At 38.5% G+C, this 19,727-nt stretch overlaps 1 long non-coding RNA gene across 1 annotated transcript in view; it reads left to right on the top strand.

Annotated features, from left to right (window-relative positions):
- Positions 1-6,987: 6,987 nt before the first annotated feature.
- Positions 6,988-19,727, top strand: part of LOC125752192 (uncharacterized) — a 29,979-nt gene continuing 17,239 nt past the window's right edge. The window contains exons 1-2 of the long non-coding RNA XR_007401067.1: positions 6,988-7,049; positions 7,325-7,452. This is a non-coding gene — a long non-coding RNA (uncharacterized LOC125752192). The remainder of the gene's footprint in view (positions 7,050-7,324; positions 7,453-19,727) is intronic.

Genomic DNA, 19,727 nt, shown 5'->3' with positions numbered 1-19,727 from the left:
AGTTATACCATGTAAACAAAATCCAAAGAAAACTGGAATAATTATGTCAATATCAGAAAACGTAGATGTCAGAACAAGGAATATTATGAGGGATAAAGGGAGCCCTTAATGATAAAGGGGTTATTTCTCCAAAAAGACATAACAATTCTAAGTTAGTGTATATTTAATGACAGTTTCAATATATAGAGACAAAAGCTGATAGAAAGAAAAAGAAAAGAAAAGTCCAAAATTATGGTTGGAGGCTCTACACTCATTTTTGAGTATTTGATAGAAAAATTAAACAGAAAGTCAGTAAAGCTATGGAGTAGCTGAGCATTACTATCAACCAACTTGAGTACATTTATAGAACACTTCACCCACTGTTGAGCCCAAGATTGCGAATCCCAGAAACCACCAAGGAGCTGACACCGATGCAAACACACGAGGGTTTATTTACAAGCTCTAGCTTGGGTCCATGTATACCCGACACAGAGGAGCAGGGACTTGGACCCCCGAAGTGCGTTTCAGCTTAGTTTTATGGGCTGGTCTAGGGGGCCTCCAGAAGGGGGGGAGGAATTTCTCAAATTCTGTTTACATTCTGATATGGGGTTTTCAAGGGCATTGAGCTCTGTTTTAATTCTAATATGGGGCTTCCAGCCCTTGGCTTGGGCTCTGTTCTCATTCTAATAGGGGCTTTCTAGGGCGTTAAGCTGTAAGCTGTTTTTTTCCTGTAACTGAAGTAAGGTAAATTTCAGCTCTTATTCACAGCGGCCTGGGATGGCTGTACTTGTGCTAACGCTGAACTTAAAGTGGAATGGCCTTAATTTTCTCGGCCTCCACATCACATCAAAAATACATGTTTTTTTTCAAATGGGTGTGGAATACTCTCAAGATAAACCATATTCTGACAAAAGAACAAACCTCAGAAATGTTAAAATATTGAATTTATACAGTGCATATATTTTCTTGGATCACAGAGAATTTAACCAGTAAGGAATAGAAGAAAAATATATGGAAAGCCCTAGAAGAATATAGGGGGAAATGTTCTTGCCATTTGCCTTGGCAATATGTGTTTGGATATGACATCTCAAACACAAACAACAAAAACAACAATCAACAAAATGGGACTACATCAAACTGAAAAGCTTCTGCACAGGAAAGGAAACAATGAACAGAATGAAAAGGCAATATCAGAGCAGGAAAAATTTAAGTAAATCATATATCAAATAAGGAGTTAATGCCAGGATGCCTGGGTGGCTCAGTGGTTGGGCGCCTGCCTTTGACTCAGGTTGTGATCCCAGGATCCGGGATGGAGTCCAGCATCTGGCTCCCTGTGAGGAGCCTGCTTCTCCCTCTGCCTATGTCTCTGCCTCTCTCAGTGTGTGTCTCTCATGAATAAATAAATAAATAAATAAATAAATAAATAAATAAATAAATCTTTTTAAAAAAGGAGTTAATGCCAAAATATATAAAGAATTCAGAAAACTCAATAACGAAATTGTCAATTCGATTTAAAAGTGAGCAGAGGAATTAAATAGACATTTTCTAAAGAAGCCATCCAAATGTCTAATGGGTACATGAAAAAATGCTCAGCATCACTAATCATTAGGGAAAAGCAAATCAAAACCACACTTAAGGGAACCCTGGATGGCGCAGCGGTTTAGCGCCTGCCTTTGGCCCAGGGCGCGATCCTGGAGACCCGGGATCAAGTCCCACATCGGGCTCCCGGTGCATGGAGCCTGCTTCTCCCTCTGCCTATGTCTCTGCCTCTCTCTCTCTCTCTCTCTCTGTGACTATCATAAATAAATAAAAATTAAAAAAAAAAAACACCACAATTAAGATATCATCTTACATATGCTGGAATGGCTGTCATCAAGAACACAAAAGATCTGGCAACCAGGGTGGCTCAGTGGTTTAGCGCCACCTTCAGCCCAGGGTATGATCCTGGAGACCTGGGATCGAGTCCCATATTGGGCTCCCTGCATGGAGCCTGCTTCTCCCTCTGCCTGTGCCTGTGTCTGTGCCTCTCTCTCTCTATGTCTCTTATGAATAAATAAATAAAATCTTTAAAAAGAAACACAAAAGATGGAGTGCTTGAGTGACTGGCAGTTGAACATCTGCCTTCTGCTCAGGATACCAGAGTCCTGGGATAGAGCCCAGCATCAGGCTCCCTGCTCAGGAGGGCAAGGATGTGGACAGAAGGGAACCCTTGTATATTGTTGGTAGAAATACATATTGGTTCATCCACTATGAAAACAATATGGAGTTTCCTCAAAAAATTAAATGTAGAACTATCATATGATCCAGCAATTCCATTCTGTGTATATACCCAAAGGAAATTGAAACAGAATTTCAATTTCTGTTTGCCAGATTTATTGCAGCATTATTCACAATATCCAAGATATGGAAACCACCAAAGTGCCCATCAATGGATGAATGGATAAAGAAGATGTGTTTGTGTGTGTGTGTGTGTGTGTGTGTGTATTATATACATATGGAATACTATAGCTATGAGAAAGATATCTTGCCGTTTGCAAAATCATGGATGGACCTTGAGCAAATTAAACTAAGTGAGATAAGTCAGACAGAGAAAGCAAGTACTGTATGATATCCCTTCAACGTGGAATCTAAAAAGTCACTCATAAGAAGAGTAAAAATGTAACCAGGGGATAAGAGTGGCGGCATAGGACAAATGTTGTTTAGGGTACAAACTGGCAACAAGTAGTAAATCTAATGCATGGTATAGTGAATAAAGATAACAATATTGTATTTTAATCATCCAACACGCAAATATTAATAATAGGAAACCTCACTAAAATGGAGTTGGGAGGATAGAAGGGGAAGCTCAAACCAGTACCGCCCGATGCCTGTTATAGACCATAAACAAATTCTCAACAGGAGAGAATCAATTACAGACTCCAACAGGAAAAGATGTACCTTGCACCTTCTACAAGAAACAGACTATCCCAGCAGCTCAGCCAATGAAAGAGTGTCATCACCTACATTCTTCCTTTTCTTCAATGGATTTTTGTTCAAAACAACCCTTCCCAACTTCCTCCTTCCTTTCCACAAAATAATGTTCCTCTCCTTTTTTTGTTGACCTAGCTGATAGTTTTTACCAAATCTTGTTTTGTCCCAAATTGCAATTCTCTGCTATTCCTGAAGAAACCCATTTTGCCAGTAAAATAGCTGTTTTATTTTTAAGTTCAACACTTATTAAGAGAGTAGAACTTTATTATTCCAACTATTAAAAAAGGATAATTTTATAATGTGATAGATACTAAATATTGATAAAATGGCAATCACATTAAATATGTAAATGTGTTAAATTAACATGTTATACACCTTCAACTTATACAATGTTATGCATCAAATATATTTCACTATAAAATGAAAAAATAGAAAATAAAATAAAAAGGAATACTTTAAAATCTATTAAACAAATTAAAATTTTAGTTTAAAACTTTTAATAAAGAGAACTCTAAGACCAGATGACTCCACTGGCAAATTTTACCAAACACCGAAGAAATAAATAATACCAATTCTATAGGACTTCTCCATAATTTAAGAAAAGAGAAAACATATCCCAACTCATTTTATGAGGTTAATATTTCCCTGATACCAAAACCTGACAGATATTACAAGAAGAACAAACAATAGTTGGTATTTATATATACCAATTCTCCATTAAATACTATCAAATAGAATCCAATAATTACAGAAAAGCTTAATCATAATTAAATGGGATTCATCCATTAATGCCAAGGTTGTTCATCATGATATGATGTAACTTATCATATTAATAGCATGAAAAACACCCCACAATGTAATCATGTCAATAGATGCAGAAAAAGCAGAGCTGACAGAGTCTTGACAGAGTTTAACCTCTTTTCATGATAAAAACTTTCAGCATGTCTTCAGCCTGATAAATGGCATCTACAAAAAACCTATAATCAACACCACGGTTAAAAGTGAAAGACTAAACGCTTCCTGCTAAAAATGGCCACAAAACAGGATACGTGCTCTTACCACTCCAATTAAGTATCAGTTCAGAAAAACAAAACAAAACAAACAAATAAATGGCATACCGATTGGAAGAGAAGAAATAAAATATCTCTATTCATAGACAATATATTTATTTGTCTATGTATAAAATCCCAAAGAATCTATAAAACTTACTACAGTAGATGAGTTTAGCAAGGTTAGAGTTTGAAGATCAATATACAAATATTTATTTTATTTCTATTTATTTGCATTAAACAATTTAAGAATAAAATAAGTACCACTTACATAGCACTAAAACCCATAAAATATTTCACTATAAGTCTTATATAAAACATACAAATCTGCATAAAAGAAATCAAAGACCTAAAATACCCTGTTCCTTGATAAGATGACTCAATACTATTAAGGTGTCAATCTCTTCATTTGATCTATAGTTTCAATATCTTTCTATTTAAATTCTCAGCAGGATTTTTTTTGTACAAACTGACAAAGGAATTCTAAAATTTATAAGGAAATGCAAATAAAAGAGAAGAAATTAGCCAAACTCCAATAAGTGTGGCTTATTGAAAAAGCAAAACAGAGTTGGAAGACTCATGTTCCCTGATTGCCAGATTTATTCTAACACTAAAGTAAGACAGTATTATATTGGTGAAAGGACAGGCATATTGATCAATAAAACAGAGTAATCTCAAATTAGGTCCACATATATATATAGTCAACTGATTTTTGCCATAGTGCAAAAACATTTCAATGAAGGATAGACTTTTCAACAAATGGTGTTGGAAAATTGGATATGACATTATTACGAAAGCAAATTATAAGGATAGGGAAAGGGGTTGACTATAACGGGGCACAAGGAAATATTTTGGAGTGATGAAACTATTTTACATCTTGATCATGGTGGTGGTTGCATGATTATATACATTTGTCAAAACTCACAGAATTGTGAATTAAAAAGGGTGAATTTTAATTTCTCTCTCTCTCTCTATCTATAGATAGATAGATATCTTAATTTAAAAAATGGAAAAACAACCAAAATCATAACTATCAAAATGCATAATATAATTAGAAATAATTATAATGAAAAATATGGAAGACCTCTAATCCAAGACCCACAAAATACAACTGAGTAAAATTTAAAAGATCTAAAACATTGATATATATATATATATATATATATAATACATATATATAATGAATTTAAATCTCCAATATTTTTAAGAGGTTAATTCTCTTAACTTAGTTTATGGAGTTAAGTTAATTCTCTCAAGTTAGTTTATAGAGTCAATATCTTAGCAGGATCCTCCCTCCTCCTATGTCTTTTTCCTCTTTAGAAATAGCTGGACTAAATACATTTATATAGATATGCAAAGGATCTGGAATAGCCAAAACAATTTTCAAAAAGAAGAAAACCTTGTAGAACTTAAATTTTAGGGATATGATGGGATAGCATACAGCCCAATTAGCAGTGATCCAGTGTCCTTGCTGCCCAAATCACATAAAAAAGATGATGTTAAAAAAAAAAAAAGGTGATGTGATTACTTCGAAAATATGGGAATTTATTTTCTCATTCTCCCCCCACTCTCCTGCCATGGATTAATATAATGAATGTAATGAAATATCTTGTTTCTTAAAGCCATTCAGATTTTTGCAGCTGAAAAGGAGAGATTGTTGTTCAGTTATCTGAAGGATAACTGAATACAAGCTGTCATAAATCTGGAAGAGCTTCGTTCTTTGAAAACCTCGGCAGAAGTGTTCTAAGAGAATGATGAAACAAGTTTTTGTAGGTGAAAGCATGTGCTTCTAGTGTGGGGAGAGTAGATATGTTTCTCAGGGTCCCTGTCCAGGCTACAAGTGTGCTGAGGTCATCCTAGACTTTTGAGAAGGCTTTTAGCCAGCTTTGTATTTCTCAAATACCTTGGCATACACCACTGCCATTGCTGGCAGGTTGTTAGGTGACAAGAGACTGTAAGTGTACAATCAGAATTAAGATGAAATTTACCACTCAAGTGTCCATGTCATTTGGATGATAAATGTAGACACCATGAAAGCCTACCTGCCTTTTTTTATTGATGGGGAATGATCCTTTGTGCCTCAATGTGTCTCTTCCAACTACTGACTTGAGGAAATATCTTATCTCTTCAAACTACAGAGTATGGGAGAAAGTATTGTCTCCTTAGGTAAAGGAAATGCATGCTGAAAGAAGGAAATACTTAGGTAGATTAAACAGTGTGGGTGAGAAGAGTAATTATAAGGCACGTAGTAAGATCAGGAAAAGACAAGAGTTCTTCCTTAGTTCTGCTTGTTCATCATTCCTGGAGAATTTTAGATTTACATTGTAATTTTAGAATTTTATGTGATATTTGATTTATCTTTTTTCTCTTAGCTTTTCATGTTACACTAAATTAAAATTATTAATACTGAAATCAGAGACGATGGGATAAATCATCTCCATAGAAGAACAAAATATTTCCAAAAAGAAGCAGCATTTTTATAAATTAAGCAGTACAGTGGATACAAAATCTAATTATTTATAAAAAGTACATGGCATAGTGTCAGATACACACACACTTAATCATTTATTGTTTATTTACAAAAATTTTGAATACTGACTTTCACAAACACATCATTAATTTTTAGGTTGTCATGTAGATCTTGATGGAAACTGCATTATAATCATATATTTATATTATATTTCTCACTGTGAATATTGTATTCTGCAGTACTTTTCCAACTTTGGTGTACTTTTGTAATGTTTTCTCTGATGACTCTTTACATCGTTGTTAAATATATGGCTTAGTATTTTTTTTTTGTTTTTACTGTTTTCTTTTTAATGGATACGTTTTTCTTCTCATACATCTAAACATTTTTTTCTTATGCTCCTTCGTGGCTTAGTCTGCCAGAGACCAATGATGCTGCCTCCCATGCGGTTTTCATTTGTCTGAGAGGAACGCACCCAATGTCTTATTTTGGTTTCACTTAAACCCAATTTCCACAAAGATTGTCAGCAGAGCCTGGCTAGAGAGAACTGGGTTATAGAATTGCAGATTTGGGTGAAAAAAAAGGTGATAGCACATAGAATATGGGTGTGCCTTTCAAAATGTTCTGCTTCTCTATTGATAAAAATGTTCCATATGCAAAGAGAAGCAAAGGGCTCAGCAATTAGATGAGGGAATACATATTACCCCTCTGATCTAGGTCACAATGCATCTGCCCTTAAACCAAGGGTGGGGTCACAATCATAGGTTGGTAGGGTAATGACAGCTATTAATACTGACATCTTAAAGTGTTTCCACTTCTCGAAACGCAGAGGAAGTTTTATTTAATTATGTCTGCTCAGTTTCAGGATACCCTCTGCTCACCGATCTGCCAATAAACCCCCAAATCAACTACACATTTGACCTGAATCAATCAGGTGTAAGCCTGATTCTTGCAGTTTTCAGCGTCAACCAACAATTTCTGGGACATGTAAGTGGTGCAAAGGAAATCAGGGAGGGAGGGAGGGAGGAGGTGGATCCAGCCCTTTGCCTTCCTTTCCTATTGCTGGTTAGTTTCCTGGAGGTGAGCAGGGCAATGGCAAGACCTAAAGCATGAATGGCTGTTCCCTACTCCTTCCCTACTCCTTCCTTTCTTCCTTCTTTCCTTCTTTCCTTCTTTCCTTCTTTCCTTCCTTCCTTCCTTCCTTCCTTCCTTCCTTCCTTCCTTCCTTCCTTCCTTCCTTCCTTCCTTCCTTCCTTCCCACCTAATGTAAAGAAAGCCAGGCTATTTTAGTTTTGACACGGAGACTTTCCTCCCTGAGGTACTGGATCCCAATCAACCAGGCTAGTGAGAGAGTGAATAAAGACAGATTGCCAGGTTACCCTCGAGGCCTGATAATTAATTGAGAAAAATAGTGATGATGATAATAATCATAATCATAATCATAATAATGTATAATGTTTGCAGAGTGCTTTCTATATGCCAGACACTCTTGTAAGTGCTTTTCCTATACTAACTGTCTTCATCTTCATGATACCATGAGGTAGGCATATTATTATCATCTCCCTTTCCCATTATACCAGCAAGGAAATTGTAGCATGGACATTGCCTAAGGCTGTACCATCAGGAAGGAGTGGTGCCAGAATTCAAACTCAGGCAATCTAACCTCAGGGTGATGTGCTAGAGGGGCAGCTGTGCTGCACTGTGAACCAGAAGGACATTTGTGCACACTTCCCCTCACAGGCACTAGGCCACAAATTCTCCTAAAGAACGAATTGCTTAGACCTCGGGCCACATATGTACACCTTCCAGTGCCTCCACCTGGCAGTGTTTTACCACGATAAGCCTGGGCACCTTGGGGGTAGAAAAGAGCTCTTCCTCCTCTCTCTGTTTCTCATACCTGACAGCATTTTGTTCATGCGTGCATGGATGAACACTCCTGGTCAGTTCTAGTGTCATTTACTAAGGGTTCTTTAAAGAGATGATACGTTTCGGAGACATCCATGCTCAGCTGAAGATTCTGAAGTTGTATTCAGTCAGACTAGACTAGGTTCAAACTCTTGGAGGCCAAACCACTCTCCAGCTTCATCAAAATCCCAACAAGTGTTCCTGTGCTGAGACCATTGCTAACTGCAGCCAGAGTCAAGGCTTCCCGCCAATCACAAAAGTTTCAACAAAAGTTGCTGTGCCTTCACTCCAGACCGGGCCTTTCTTCTGAAAGTTTCCTTTTGCAAGGAAAGGAACAGCAGTGTCCACGGGTTCTGAATTTAAGGCTTTATTGGATTTGAGGAGTGTTCATGTTTTTCTTCTTTGTATCTGGGAGGTACAAAGGAGTAATTCTTTTAGTTCTCTGAAGTGAGTGGATCAAAAAGGCACACGGTGAAGGGAAATGAGAGATAGAAATGACTAAGATCTATACAAGGATTGCAAAGTGGGCGGGAGCCCAACCAAGTTCAGAAACTTTGTGGCCATGATCCCTGGGGGACCATGACATCCTGTGGGAGAGAAGAAAGGCAGGGGAGTCCCAGTGGGTATGGCATGGACAGTAACTTCAGAAATTCTGCACGATGCTCCATAAACAGCATACACCGATGCATACACCGATTTTTCTGAACTGAGATGTTAATAGAATTTCTCTCCCCTGCTCTGTCTGCCACCACAGGTTTGGGTGTGCCTTCTTGACGGTTTAGTGGGAGACTAAACCAGAGACAAATGACGCTGGCTTCCCTCATTTGCCTTGTGAGCTGGGAGGAAATGTATTTAACAGCGTATCATGGTTTCATGTAAATGTGGGCTCTGCAAAGATTGATGTCATCATCCTTCCTCTTCTACCTCAACCCTGGTCTAATAACTACTTCCTATGCCCAGACAGCTTCTCCCTTCCAACAACCATCCAGGGTGTTACTGTTTTTTCTGATGTTTTCAATGTAAATTTTAGACAATAACGTAGTCTTTGGTCGATTCTCCAAAAGTTTCACAAAAGAGATGAGGACCATCAGGGCAAACTGTAAGTAAAGACATCCAAGGAGTGTAGGCTACTACTCCCAACTGTGAAGGCAATTTTCAGTTAAACACTGTACTTTACAGAACAGCTTCCAGGCCTCTGAATCCAACGTATTAATAACCACACTGCAAAATTTTCTAAACGCATTGGGGATGCCCATTACAATAAGTAGAATCTGGGATTGTTTGGCCCAATAGTGAGAGTGTGTTCAGCTCTGGGCCAGACAGCCTTAGGGCCACTGTCTCAACATCAACATGAGAGACTGTGCTGGAAAGGTAAAGACTACATTAACCAGGAGGCTGGGCCTGTAGAGCCCACCCCTGAACAGAGATGGGAACCCTGTTGACTGTCAACTCAGGGTCTGGGCAGTAAAGGATTCCCTGCTGGAGGTGAGCATATGAATACATGCTGGCCATCAGTAAGGGCACCTGTGTGTTTTCTAGAACACATAGCTCTTTAGGGCCTGGGCTAAATTATCCAGCACCCTCCTCTCCCTCCACTCTTACTATTTAGCCAATGGCAAATCTGATAAATCAGCCCTCATTTGCCCTGTATTATAGATTTTCTAAATGCACGAGCTGGTAATTTGAGCCAAGCTGGTTTCCATTGCTACTGACTCAAGAACAATGTGGGAACTGAAGTCTAAGAATAGGATTTTGTATTGCTATGCACATTTATCAGTGAGGTAGTATATCTCACTACCCATTCATATACCTGTTCTTTGCTGGTGCTGACTAAAGATACATGACATTAAGGAGCTTTAAACAAGATTGGTACCATGAAAGGTTCACTTGCAGCTGTCCTGGATTTTCTCTATTACAGTTTGTTGTATCTTTCTCACTCTTGCTGAGGCATCATCCAGTAAGCTTGCAAGTTCTGTAATCTCTTTGTTCTGGTCCAGTTCCTCTCTTTAAATTTAAATGTAGTATTATGAATCCTTTCTGACCCTTGGACACTGAGAAGAAGCATCTCTCTATTCCCTTGTTTACTAAAAGGGGCCTTCTGATCAACTGGAGACTCTGCTCACCCTAGCCAAGGATAAATTTCTCTACTAATTACCTCAGTTATTGAGGGTTCCTTAATATGAGAGTTCTTACTATATCACATGGGGAAAATGAAGGACATGACTGAGCTTGCTGGGTTGCTTTGGGGCGATCTGCTGCACTGTGTCCAGTAATTCGGTGAAAGGCACTGTTGTCTTTTCCTATTCTGAGCATTTTGATGTGAACATCTCCTTCCTAGGAAGCCTCCATGCATTCCTGGCAAATGGTGAAGAGATTCTGAGAAAGTTTCTAAAAACCTTTTCCACGATAGAATTTTGTTATTTCATATTGCTTTATCTGATGTCATTTGCAAATACCTTCTCCCATTCTGTAGGTTGTCTTTTAGTTTTGTTGACTGTTTCCTTTGCTGTGCAGAAGCTTTTTTTATCTTGATGAAGTCCCAATAGTTCATTTTTGCCTTTGTTTCCTTTGCCTTTACCGACATGTCTTACAAGAGTTTGCTGTGGCTGAGATCAAGAAGGTTGCTGTCTTTTCTCCTGTAGGATTTTGATGGAGTCCTGTCTCATATTTAGATCTTTCATCCACTTTGAGTTTATCTTTGTGTATGGTGCAAGAGAATGGTCCAGTTTCATTCTTCTGCATGTGGCTGTCCAATTTCCCCAATGCCATTTATTGAAGAGATTGTCTTTTTTCAGTGGATATGCTTTCCTGTTTTATTGAAGATGAGTTGACCGTAGAATTGAGGGTCTATTTCTGGGTTCTCTATTCTGTTCCATTGATTGATGTGTCTGTTTTTGTGCCCTTGCCATACTGTCTTGATGATTACAGGTTTGTAATACAGCTTGAAGCCAGACATTGTGATGCTTCTGGCTCTGGTTTTCTTTTTCAACATTTCCCTGGCTATTTGGGGTCTTTTCTAGTTCCATACAAATCTTAGGATTATTAGTTCCAACTCTGTGAAGAAAGTCCATGGTATTTTGTTAAGTATTGCATTGAATGTGTAGATTGCTCTGGGTAGCATACACATTTTCACAATATTTATTCTTCCAATTCATGAGCATGTTATTTTTTTCCCCATCTCCTTGCATCTTTCTCAATTTCTTTCCCAAGTGCTGTATAGTCTTAATTTATAGATCCTTCACCCTCTTTGTCAGGTTTATTCCTAGTATCTTACGCTTTTGGGTGCAACTGTAAATGGAATCAATTCCTTAATTTCTCTTTCTTCAGTCTCGTTGTTAGTGTATAGAAATGTCACTGATTTCTGGGCATTGATTTTGTATGCGGCCACATTGCCGAATTGCTGTATGAGTTCTAGCAATCTTGGGGAAGATTCTTTAGGGTTTTATATGTACAGTATCTTATTATCTGCAAAGAGGGAGAATTTTACTTTTTCTCTGCCAATTCGAATGCCTTTTACTTCTTTTTGTTGTCTGATTACTGAGGCTAGGACTTCTAGTACTATGTTGAATAGGCAATGGTAAGAGTAGACATTCCTATTGTGTTCCTGATCTTAGGGGAAAGGCTCTCTGTTTTTCCCCATTGAGAATGATATTTGCTGTGGGCTTTTTATAGATGGCTTTTAAGATGCTGAGGTATGTTCCCTCTATCCCTACACTCTGAAGAGTTTTGATCAGGAATGGATGCTGTATTTTGTCAAATGTTTTCTCTGCATCTATTGAGAGGATCATATGGTTCTTGTCTTTCCTTTTATTAATGTGATCTATCAAATGTTGAACCAATCTTGCATCCTAAGGATAAATCCCACTTGGTCATGGTGAATAATTGATCTCTTAATGTATTGTTGGATCCTTTTGGCTAGTATCTTGGTGAAAACTTTGGCATCCATGTTCATCAGGGATATATTGTTCTATAATTCTCCCTTTTGGTGGGGGTCTTTGAGTTTGGAAGTATTCCATTTCTATCCTTTGAAACAGCTTTAGTACAGTAAGTATTATTTCTTTTTTAAAGAAATTGATAGAATTCCCCTGGGAAGCCACCTGGCCCTGGACTTTCGTGTCTTGGGAGGTTTTTGATGACTGCTTCAATTTCCTCACTGGTTATTGGCCTGTTCAGGTTTTCTATTTCTTCCTGTTTCAGTTTTGGTAATTTGTAGGTTTCCAGGAATGCAACCATTTCCTCCAGATTGCCTAATTTCTTCGCATATAGTAGCTCATAATAAGTTTTAAAAATCGTTTGTATTTCTTTAGTATTGGTTGTGATCTCTCCTCTTTCATTCATGATTTTATTAATTTCAGTCTTTTTTCTTTCCTTTCTAATAAGTCTGGCTAGGGGTTTATATATCTTATTAATTCTTTTGAAGACAAGTCCTGGTTTCACTGATCTGTTCTACAGTTTTTCTGGTCACTATTTCATTGATTTCTGCTCTATTCTTTATTATTTCTCTTTTCCTGCTTGGTGTAGGTTTTATTTGCTGTTTTTCTCCAGTTCCTTTAGGTGTAAAGTTAGCTTGTGCATTTGCAATTTTTCTAATTTTTTGAAGGAGGCTTGTATTGAGATGTATTTCTCTCCTAGGACTGCCTTTCCTGTATCCCAAAGATTTTAAACAGTTGTACTTTCATTTTTGTTAGTTTCCATAAATCTTTAAATTCTTCTCTAATTTCTGGTTGACCCTTCATCTTTTAGTAGGATGCTCTTTAACCTCTAAGTGTTTGAGTCCTTTCCAAATTTCTTCTTGTGATTGAGTTCTAGTTTTAAAGCATTTTGGTCTGAAAATATGCAGGGAATAATCCCCATCTTTGGGTATGAGTAGTGACCTGATTTGTGACCCAGTATGTGGTCTATATTGGAGAAAGTTCCATGTGCACTTGAGAAGAATGTATATTCAGTTGCATTGGGATGGAATGTTCTGTATATATTTGTGAAACCCGTTTGGTCCAGTGGGTCATTCATGGCCCTTGTTTCCGTGGTCATCTTCTGCTTAGAAGACCTGTCCTTGACTGAGTGTGGAGCATTGAAATCTCCTACTGTTAATTGTATTATTATGTATGTATCTCTTTGGTTATTAATTGGTTCATATAATTGGCTGCTCCCACATTATGGTTATAAACATTCACATTTGTTAGGTCTTCTTGTTGGACAGACCCTTTAATTTTGATATAGTGTCCCTCTTCATCTCTTAGTACAGTCTTTGGCTTAAAATCAAATTTTTCTGACATGAGGATTGCTACCCAAGCTTTCTTTTGAGGACCATTTTCATGGTAAATGGTTCTCTTTCCTCATTTTCACTCTGAAGGTGTCCTTGTAGATAGCATATGGGTAGGTCTTGCTTTTTTATCCAGTCTGATACCCTGTGTCTTCATACTGGAGCATTTAGACCATTCATGTTCAGAGTAACTATTGAAAGATATGAATTTGTGTCGTAGTATTACCTATACAGTCCCACTTTCTGCAGATTGTTTCTTTGGGCTGCCTCTTGTCTTACAAGGTCCCCCTTAATATTTCTTTCAGAGCTGATTTGGTGATCACATATTCTTACAGTTTTTGTCTATCCTGGATACTCTTTATCTTCCTTCTATTTTGAATGACAGCCTTGCTGGATAAAGTATCCTGGGCTGTATGTGTTTCTCATTTAGTACTCTGAATATATTATCCCAGTCCTTTCTGGACTGATAGAGCTCTGTGGATAGGTTTGCTGTTAATGTATATTTTCCCCCCAATATGTTAGGAATCTCTTGTCTCAAGCTGCTTTCAGGTTTTTTTCTTTATCTCTGAAATCTGCATGCTTCACTATTTTATGTCTGGGTGTTGATCACTTTTGTTGATTGAAGGGGGGGCATCCTCTCTATCTCTTGAATATAAATGCCTGTTTTCTTCCCCAGATTAGGGAAGTTCTCAGCTCTAATGTATTCAAATATATTTTCTGGTCCTCTCTCTCTCTCACTCCATACTCTCTGGAATCTCATTAACAGGAATAATATGCTTTCTCAAACTATCACTTATCTCCCAGATTTTCTCCTTGCGGTCTCTAATTGTTTTTCTTTTTTCCTCAGCTTCCTTCCTTTCCATCAACTTGTCTTCTATGTCAGTCACTCTCTCTTCTGCCTCATTAACCATAGCAGTTAGAGCATCCAATTTAGACTGCATCTCAGTTAAAGTAGTTTTAATTTTGGCCTGATGAGATCTCAATTCTGCACTAAGAGATTCTGTAGAGTCTTTCCTGCTTTTTTCAAGCCCAACTAGTAACTTTATAATTGTAATCCTGAATTCTTTCTCCAACATTTTACTTAAATTCATGTCCATCTGGATCTGTGGCAGAGACTATTACTTTTGGTTCTTTCTTTTGTGGTGAATTCTTTCTTCTATTCATTTTGTGCAGTGCAGAATGGCTATATGAGTGAGTAGAGTAAAAAATATCAACCATGCCCTAGTAAAATATACCCTAGATAATTCCAAAGAGGTCATAAACCAGAAAATAAAAGAAAAAAAAAAAAAGAAAAAAGAGCAAGAAAGTAAGAAACAAATTAAAAAAAAACAGTTTAAATAATAAAATAAAAAAGGGGGAGAGCAAGTAGTGGGGGAAGGAGAATATAATCTCAAAGAGTAGACTAAGACAGTGATCCTCTTGGTTCTGAGTATATTTCGTTCTGTATGTTAGAAGGTGCTAAATTCCAAATTCAAGTCAAACTCTCCCTCTTCGCAGATGACATGATACTGTACATAGAAAACCCTAAAGACTCCACCCCAAGATTGCTAGAACTCATACAGCAATTCGGCAGTGTGGCAGGATACAAAATCAGTGCCCAGAAATCAGTGGCATTTCTATACACTAACAATGAGTCTGAAGAAAGAGAAATTAAGAAGTCAATCCCATTTACAATTTCACCCAAAAGCATAAGATACCTAGGAATAAATCTAACCAAAGAGGCTAAGGATCTATACCTTAAAAACTACAGAACACTTCTGAAAGGAATTGAGGAAGACACAAAGAGATGGAAAAATATTCCATGCTCATGCATTGGAAGAATTAATATTGTGAAAATGTCAATGTTGCCCAGGGCAATATACACGTTTAATGCAATCCCTATGAAAATACCATGGATTTTCTTCAGAGAGTTGGAAGAAATCATCTTAAGATCTGTGTGGAATCAGAAAAGACCCCGAATAGCCAGGGGAATTTTAAAAAAGAAAACCATAGCTGGGGGCATCACAATGCCAGATTTCAGGTTGTACTACAAAGCTGTGGTCATCAAGACAGTGTGGTACCGGCACAAAAACAGACACATAGATCAATGGAACAGAATAGAGAATCCAGAAGTGGCCTCTGAACTTTATGGTCAACTAATATTCGACAAAACAGGAAAGACTATCCACTGGAAAAAAGACAGTCTCTTCAATAAATGGTGCTGGGAAAACTGGACATCCACATGCAGAAGAATGAAATTAGACCATTCTCTTACACCATACACAAAGATAAACTCAATATGGATGAAAGATCTAAATGTGAGACAAGATTCCATCAAAATCCTAGAGAAGAACACAAGCAACACCCTTTTTGAACTTGGCCACAGCAACTTCTTGCAAGATACTCCATGAAGGCAAGAGAAACAAAAGCAAAAATGAATTATTGAGACTTCATCAAGATAAGAAGCTTCTGCACAGCCAAAGAAACAGTCAACAAAACTAAAAGACAACCTACAGAATGGGAGAAGATATTTGCAAATGACCTATCAGTTAAAGGACTAGTATCCAAGATCTATAGAGAACTTTTTAAACTAAACAGCAAAGAAACAAACAATCCAATCATGAAATGGGCAAAAGACATGAACAGAAATCTCACAGAGGAAGACATAGACATGGCCAACATGCACATGAGAAAATGCTCCGCATCACTGGCCATCAGGGAAATACAAATCAAAACCACAATGAGATCCCACCTCACACCAGTGAGAATAGTGAACATTAATAGACAGGAAACCACAAATGTTGGAGAGGATGTGGAGAAAGGGGAACCCTCTTGTGCTGTTGGTGGGAATGTGAACTGGTGCAGCCACTCTGGAAAACTGTGTGGAGGTTCCCCAAAGAGTTAAAAATAGATCTGCCCTACAGCCCAGCAATTGCACTGCTGGGGATTTACTCCAAAGATACAGATGCAGTGAAATGCTGGGACACCTGCACCCCAATGTTTATAGCAGCAATGTCCACAATAGCCAAACTGTGGAAGGAGCCTCAGTGTCCACCGAAAGATGAATGGATAAAGAAGATGTAGTTTATGTATACAATGTAATATTACTCAACCATTAGAAACGACAAATACCCACCATTTGCTTCGATGTGGATGGAACTGGAGGGTATTATGCTGAATGAAATAAGTCAATCAGAAAAGGACAAACATCATATGGTCTCATTAATTCGGGGAATATAAAAATTAGTGAAAGGAAATAAAGGGAAAGGAGAGAAAATGAGTGAAAATATCAGTGAGGGTGACAAAACATGAGAGACTCCTAACTCTAGGAAATGAACAAGGGGTAGTGGAAAGGGAGGTGGGCGGGGGGTTGGGATGACTGAGGGGGGCACTTGGTCGGATGAGCACTGGGTGTAATGCTAAATGTTGGCAAATTGAACGCCAATAAAGAATTTTTTTAACTAAAATAATAAAATAAAAACATAAACAAGTAAAACTTGTATAGAGAAACAATAGCAACAACAAAAACAAAAACAAGAAGACAAAAGAGAGAGGTGGAATGGGAAGGAAGAGGGAGTATAATCTCATAGAGTGGACCAACACAATGCTCCACGTGTTTCTGAGTATATTTTGGTCTATGTTAGAAGGTACTAAATTCCAAAATTATAAACCAAACCAAAACCAAAACCAAAACCCTCCAAAAAGTACATATCTACAAACATGAAATGGAATACATTGAAAGGAAGCCAAAAATGAAGAATATATCTATGACATGTAATTATAAAAATATGAATGTCCAAAAGGGAAAAAAAAACTTAAAAATGAAGAGTTGATGAAATATTGTAGTTAGGGTAGGAAAAAAGAAAGACTATTGGAAATCTTTAACCTGAAAGATAAACGAATTATAAGGAAAAAAACCCTAGAGTTCTATACACTATTTTTCCTCAATCCTGGAGCTTTCCAGGGCTGCTTGGTTAGTAAACTTGCTCTTTCTCTGCTCTTCCGTTGGTCTTCTGGGGGAGGGGCCTGCTGTGTTGATTCTCAGCTGCCTGGGCCTGGGCCCTGATGCCCCTCCCCTGGCCAGGTAGCTGGGCTCAGTGTGAGCTGGCTGCCCTGTGAGGCCTTTGTTCCGGGAGGCCAGGCCTCTCCAGGGGGAAAGGAGAAAAGAAAGTAGCTGTGGCCAGATCTCTAGCCCGGGAGCCAAGCGCTTCGCTTCCAGCGTGTAAGGAACTGCAGTTCAGCGCTGGCTCAGATCCTCCTGGGGGCAGGCATGGGGGTAGGCATGGGGGTACTGATTTGTACAATTTGAAGGGCGCCTCACAGCGGGAGAGCTTTCACTGTCTTACGTGCTCACTGGCTCTACTTCTGCCAGAGCAAACAGAGGATAGCCCACTCCTGCCTGCTGCCAGGTCCTGGGGCAAAGAGCGTTCACCAGCTCGAGCATGCACCGCTTCGCCACTCCCAGACTCCCAGTCCTTTACCAGGACCTAGGATGCTCTCCGTCTGATGATCTGATAGGGGTTTGTGGTTTATGGCACAAGTTGAGCTTTCTCCTTGGTGCCCCTATTCTTACTCTGTCTCTGGGAATATTGAGATGTCACTGTCCCTCCTGTGATTCTGCCCTATGTCACGACTCTGCACTTTTCAGGCAGGGAAGACTCTCTCAGGAACAGATTTCTAAAGGAAAGCCCTAGTAAGCCCTAGTGCTGTACCGCTTTTGTGCAGAGGCTTAGGAAGGCTCCCTTCCCCCGCCCTTTATCTCCCGATATATCCCTCCATTTCTCTTCTCCACACTCTTTCCTTGTAGGAAGCATCACTTTTCTCTCTGCAGTTCCAGCTGTTTTCTTTATACCTCAGATTGAATTCATAGGGGTTCAGGGTGGCTTGAAAGTTATCTAGCTAAGTTTGAGGGACCAGGTGAAAGGAGGACCCCTACTCTTCCATCATCTTGCCTTCTCCACTCAGTTGGACCCAGAGTGACATGGCCTGGGTGCGGTAAGCGCTGGGGCTAAGTGCTGGGGCGGCAGGGTGCGTAGCATCACGGGCTGCCAGCCCACGGGGCTTCCCGCTCCAGCACTCGATCCTGCTTCACTTTTCTCCTTTCTTGACAGATAGTCCAATAATCTACAGTTACCTATAGGAAACTTCAATAAATCCTACTTAAGGATATTCCTGTCTCCATTAAGAATGATCTTGTGGGACAGCCCCGGTGGCACAGCGGTTTAGCGCCGCCTGCAGCCCAAGGTGTGATCCTGGAGACCCCCGGATCGAGTCCCACATCGGGCTCCTTGCATGGATCCTGCTTCTCCCTCTGCCTGTGTCTCTCTCTGTGTGTCTTTCATGAATAAATAAATAGATTTTTTTTTAAAAGAATGATCTTGTGGTTCATATGTAAACAAGGATTTCCTCCATAGCCTTGGAACTGGCAAGCCTAGAATAGTATACAGATCTCCACCTGTTATAGAAACCCAAGTACCCATGCCAGGTTTTCAGAGAAGTATTTATATGATGTTACAAAGGGGGTAGCTATCAGTAAATCAGGGAATGGATTGGAAAGTTAGTTAATACATAGTGATGAAAATTATGCTAACATAGATTTTTGTCTAATTTAGAAAATATATTTTTTTCCACCAAAAGAGTGAAGATCCTGTCCCACAGTTCTATGTTAGAAGGCAAAGAGTGCTAACAGTGTACTCACTAACTCCTGAATTACAATGAGCACAGTTACCCCAAGAATAGTTTAACAATAACATCCTATTCCTGCCATTAAGATCTCTTAATCTTAATCTCTTAATCTCTTAATACTTTAAGAAGAATCCAAAAAGGACTAATATTTTTATTAGTATTGTTTGGCCATATTGAGAAATTATTTTCTTCTGAGATAATTAAATTTTTTTTCTTTATTTGGGTAAATACCCACTTGTGGAATTGCTGCATCATATGGAAATTCTATTTTTTAACTTTTTGAAGAATTTCCATACTGTTTTCCACAATGGTTGTACCAGTTTGCATTCCCACCAACAGTGCACAAGGGTTATTTTTTCTCTCCACATCCTTGCCAACACTGTTTCTTGTGTTTTTTATTTTAACAGTTCTGACAGGTATGAAGTGATAT

Source organism: Canis lupus, chromosome 12 (genome assembly GCF_003254725.2).
Source record: "Canis lupus dingo isolate Sandy chromosome 12, ASM325472v2, whole genome shotgun sequence".
Taxonomy (NCBI): Eukaryota; Metazoa; Chordata; class Mammalia; order Carnivora; family Canidae; genus Canis; species Canis lupus.
This window is presented reverse-complemented; position numbering and strand designations above follow the sequence as displayed.